The sequence below is a fragment of the Triticum aestivum genome, chromosome 7B (assembly GCF_018294505.1).
Source record: "Triticum aestivum cultivar Chinese Spring chromosome 7B, IWGSC CS RefSeq v2.1, whole genome shotgun sequence".
NCBI classification, from domain to species: domain Eukaryota; kingdom Viridiplantae; phylum Streptophyta; class Magnoliopsida; order Poales; family Poaceae; genus Triticum; species Triticum aestivum.
This window is the reverse complement of record NC_057813.1, coordinates 604,222,277-604,228,149: the sequence shown is the minus strand read 5'-3', so window position 1 is coordinate 604,228,149 and position 5,873 is coordinate 604,222,277.

Here is a 5,873-nt window from a genome sequence, read left to right as displayed (position 1 = left end):
AGCAGCCAGCCGAAGATGCAACGGAAGGACCGGCGCCCGATCGTGCTCCGCACCCTCAAGGAGGAAGTTACTGAAGTGGACTCCAATGGGAATCCAACGGCGCCCGAACGAATAGTCAAGGGGTACTCGCTTCAGCTCGGGTGCATTGTCCAGAGCACCGTCTCGATCAACACCGAGAACCTGAGGCATCCTGACCGAGGGAATTTGCGCAACCTCCTCTTCACGAAGCTGCACGAACGATACAAGTTCCCCGCTGAATTCGAAAACACAAGCCTCAAAGGGAATAAAGTGAACAATGCTGCCCTCACGAAGATGAGCAAGGCCCTGTCTACTTGGAAAAGCAATGTGAAGAGAATGATCGAGAAAGGTGAGAGTTATGAGAAGATCAAGGAGAAAAATCCTTCGATCACCGAAGATGACTACAACGACTTCAAGATCAATTGCTCGAGCACCGCAAGCTCCCAATCAAGTGAGTGGGGGAAACAAATGCGGGAGCTGAACATAGGGGAACACACACTCGGTCCCGGCGGTTACAGAGTGGCGGAGCCTATATGGGACAAGGAGGAGGCGGACCATGCCGAGCAAGGCCTACCGCCCCTCTTCGATAAATACGGTGACAAGCAGACCAGGAACTTTGTCAGGGCCCGGTACAAGAAGGACCCGAAAACAAAGGAGCTTACCACGGATCCGAAGACCAGGCGGCTTGAGCTTGTTCTGGTAAGGAATACACCCCCGCGTAATTAGCTCCATATGGTTGCATTCTAATTAATGAAGCCGAATTTCTAAATGGTTCACATTCCTTCCGCAGGCGACTGAAAGCAGTAGCGCGGGGTCGACTCAGAGCAACCCTTGGGACACCACTCTAAATAGGGGGTTGAATATAATGAAGAACAAGGATAAGCTCAGTAAGCCGACGTCAGCTGGTCGTGTGGCCGGCAAAGGCTTGTCGACAAAATGGGGGTCATACTATACCGCTGGTGTGCGGAAGGAGAAAAAGACCAGCTTGGAAAGCCAGGCGCGAGAGGTTCAAGAACTCAAGGCACAGGTGGCGCGGATTCCGGAGATTGTCCAAGAGCAAGTGGAACAACGACTCGGAGCGACGATCACCGCCCTTGTGCCTACCTTGATCTCGGGGTTGAGTGCGTGGATTGCGGGCGGCCAACAGGGGCCGCCCCTGATTCCTAGCTTCACGGCCAGCAACTCGCATAATGCGATGGCGGGGCCATTGGTGCCTCCGGCGGAGGCGGCATTGGTGTCTCCGACGCCGGCACGGGAGCTTAATGCACCCGGGTGTATGCCGGCCGGCACCTCTGCAGCAAGCGGCCCCTCCGTCAACTGCACGCCCGCCGTTGGCGGTGCCTCTACATTAGCCGAGCTCGACGCCATCATCACGGTAACTAATTAAGCCTCTCTCGGCCGAGGACTTCATCTCCTTGCCTTTGACTGGGCATCCCTGACGCCCTACATGTTTTCGCAGGGCGCCGCCAACGTTCCGTGCACTCTCCTCCACTTCGTGAACAACGAGTTGGTCGATGTTGCCAAGGGCAAAATCATTCAACCGGGCAACCCCTTGTTCCACGGTACCCAGATGCCACCCAACTTGTTTAGGGTTCAACTGGTTCGGGTGCTGCCAGGCTGCGATGACTTGTTACCTCCGAATCGACCCGTCGGGGCCGATGATGATGACGTGATGACCCTCAGCGCCTGCCTGAGCTGGCCCCTGCTTTGGCCGAAGAGCCAGATTCGTTTGGGGGCGGGGGACACCACCCCAAAGACAACACCGCCAGTCGTGCCGGCGCCAAGTCGGCCCCATGGCAAGACCGCCGTAACGGTGCCGGACATCCCTATGCCACTGGATCCAAACATGCATATGGCACAGGATCAGAATGACGACGACGACGACTATGATACATTTGGCAACGTCGATCAGTACTTTGCCGAGCATGGGTCCGATGGCGACTTCATGGGGCCTCCTTCTCAAGAACCAAACCCAACAAAAGACATGTGCGATCTAGCTCATACCGCGGAGAAGCCAAGTTGCAACAGGCGCCGTCTGGCGTTCAGCTCTCAGGAGACGCCTCCAGCTGCGGACTTCACCGAGCCTCAGATAGGCGAGGTGCGAAATATTATCAGCCCCAACACACTCAAGAAGGCGGTCTGTGAGCAAAACTCGGTCCCATTACAGGAGAAGAAGAAGGCACGCAAAAGAAAGACTAAGAAGGGTGCGAGCCAGCCGGCACCGAGTACGATCCGTGCTCAGGACGGGCCACCTTCACCTAAGGATATCTCGAGGAGGGTGCATGTGGCGGGTAGGGTGATGCTACCACCAAATATGCTCAATGCTGCAACCGGTGCTATGCGGAGTCTGCACGACAGTGTTCTTTCTTTGGAGAAGCGGCGTCTCAGAGAGAAGGATGTGGCATACCCGGTTTTCGTGGCCAAGGTGCCAGAGGGCAAGGGCTTTGTGGATGGCGACATCGGGGGTACGATCGTCCTGCGGTTTGATGACATCTTTGCTATGTTTAACCTTCATCCGCTGCACTACACCTTCGTTCGGCTATTTTCGCTGAGTATGGAGATGCGGATCATTCGCGACAAGACCCCGGACATCGTGATAGTCGACCCCTTCTACATGCGTGCCAAGATCTTGGGCAGCGCTGGGGACCGGCAAGTCGCGAGTTCTTACCTCAAAGGCATCATTCTGGCAAACCAAGATAAGGATAACTTCCTCGTGCCTTACTTTCCCGAGTAAGTCCTCCCCTCAACCGGCCCGTAACATATGAATTCTTACATTTCGATCGTTTTTCTTTTAACATTCTGTGTTTTCTGCAGTGACACACGTTGCACGCTCATCCTCCTAAGCCCCAAATATTCCATGGCCACGTATTTCGACCCGGTCCGTCAGTCGAACGTAGACTACACAAATGTCAAGAAGGTTCTTGATGATGTTCTCCCCGGCTACGCCAAGTCTGGAGGCACCTTCACCAGGCCTATTCGTAAGTACGGCAAGCATGTGTTCTCCCACAATACGACGTTCTGCTGCGTCAAGCAGCCGCCTGGCAGTCAGAAGGGTGCCTACTACGCCATCCATCACATGCGGGCGATCGTACGGGACCATCATCAACTTCTGCTACCGAGTAAACTCCAAGATTGGGCCGCGAGCGTGTCGGCAATCCAGGACGCGGACCTCCGACAAGAATTCTTTCGCATCCAGTCGGAGTTTGCGGAAATCATCCATCAAGATGTCCTTCGTACCTCGGGGCAGTTCTACCTCAGAAATCAACCGTCCAACAGTGACATCGACACAATGCTACAAATGCAGGATGACAACGCCCGTTCTTTCATGACTCCCACGATAGACGGCGGCTTCATCCACGCTCCGGTCCCTTGAGTCGAGTTGTCTAGTTCTGAAACATCGATTGGCTCATGTTGTAATTAAACTTTAATGAACTTGTAGTATGTCTCTTTGGTTTCGAGAGTCGTTCAACTTAGATGTAATCGATGCTATTAATGTCTTGCTTTTCTCTTCCGATCGTTCTGTTGCATACTTATATATTGCTTATGTATTGTCTGTGAATTGGTACTAACGTTTCGTTTGGCTAATGCATAGCGATGCCGACGTATGTCGTGTACAAGGGTAAGGTTCCCGGAGTCTACGATGACTGGGAGGAGTGTCGGAGACAGGTTCACCGATTCAGCGGTAACAGTTACAAAGGGTACACCACTAGGGCCGAGGCCGAATCTAGATACGCCCGCTATCTAGCGGGATAGGGGAGGGAGCGTTGGAGGAACCGGATGAAGACGAGTTTCATCGTGATGATGCTCATCGTGATGAATGCAGCTCTCTTCTATGTGATGGTAGTTTAGATGATCGATATCGACTTGTAATGCGAAGATAAACTCGCTACTCGCGGTCTCGAGACTTGTAATATAATGTTCTATCTTTGTTCGGTCTTTTCAATTCGGAGACTAATATGATGAATTGTATTCAAAGACTAATCTTCTATTGTATTTGATGAATCTATTGTTGATGTGTGCTGTCTATATTTTGTCAAATTATACATTTTGTAACCTGTGCAAAAAACAGAAAATAAAAAAATAAAAAAAACCTAATATTCATACTAATGGCGCATCACATGACAGTGCGCCATTAGTATGACAGTGCATACTAATGGCGCATCACCGGGTAGTGCGCCATTAGTATGCTGCGGTTACTAATGGCGCATCCAGAGGTGGTGCGCCATTAGTATGCCAAAGCACCTGGGTATACATGCCCCCTGGGAGGCATACTAATGGCGCACCCTCGCATATACTAATGGCGTACCAGGTGGTGCGCCATTAGTATACCAGATACTAATGGCGCACCAGGTGGTGCGCCATTAGTAAAAATTACTAATGGCGTGCTATCAATGGCGCACCAGTGATGCGCCATTAATGGTCATATTAGGTGCGCCATTAGTAGTGGTATTTCTAGTAGTGGCCCCACAACCCGTCAAGGCGCGTTAGGGGCCTCTAGCGCACCCTGGTTTCTTGTGGGCCCCACGGGCCTCCCTCGGGTGCTTCCTTGGATCGCAAGTTGTCTTCTGGTCCAAAAAAATCTCCAAAAAGTTTCACTGCGTTTAGACTCCGTTTGCCTCCGGATATTCTGCGAAGTAAAAAAAACAACCAAAAAACAACAACTAGCACTGGGAACTAAGTCAATAGGTTAGTCCCAAAAATGATATAGTGTTGCTATAAAATGATTGTAAAACATCCAAGAATGATAATATAGCAACATGAAACAATAAAAAAATTATAGATACGTTGGATACATACCAGCATCCCCAAGCTTAATTCCTACTTGTCCTCGAGTAGGTAAATGATAAAAACAGAATTTTCGATGTGGAATGCTACCTAATATATTCATCACATATTATTTTCTTTTGTAGCATGGACATTTGGACTTTTATATTGTTCAAAGCAATAGTCTAGTTTTGACATGAAGACCTCAATACTCGAGCATATCAACAAGTAACCATGTATTTCAAAATATCAACACTAACAAAAAGTTATCTCTAGCACATTATGCTCAATCATTGATCCATTCACGAAACACACTCGAATATTAGCTACATCCAATGCTCAAGTACGATCATAGTGCTCCCTAGTTGGTGCTTTATAAAAGAAGATGGAGACTCAAAAAAATTAAAAAATGCATAAAGTAAATAGATAAGCCCTCCCCAGAGGGAAGCAAAGATTTGTAGAGGTGTGAGAGCTCAAAGCTTAAATTGAGAGATAATTTTTTTTTGAGAGGCATGGTTTTCCCGTCAACAAAAACGACCGAGTAATTCCCAATACTTTCTATCCTAGATATATCATAGGCGGTTCCCAAACATAAAATAAAGTTTATTCCTTTTTCCACCATACTTTCACACTCTCCATGGCTAGCCGCATCCACGGGTACCGTCTATACCAACACTGTCTAAGGAATTTATTATTTGACAACATAAAGTAAATTTATTTTTCATTTCGGTACTGGGTATCCCTATTACCGCCATACTCTCGTGCACTAACAAGTGAATAAACACTCATCTAGAGAATAACACATCTAGCATGAAAAATATTGGCCATCCCCTGCCGCTTCATGAGCAGTACGGGCACACAAAAAGGAAATTCATTTTGAAAATTAGAGTTGGCACATACAGATTTACTTAGAACGACACGGAAATACCGCATATAGGTTGGTTTGGTGGACTCATATGGCAAAACTTGGTTTAAGGATTTTGGATGCACAAGTAGTATTTCTACTTAGTACAAGTGGAGGCTAGCAAAAAGATTGAGAAGCAACCAACCAAGAAACGAAAAATTCTCATAAATGAGCATTGAGCATAACT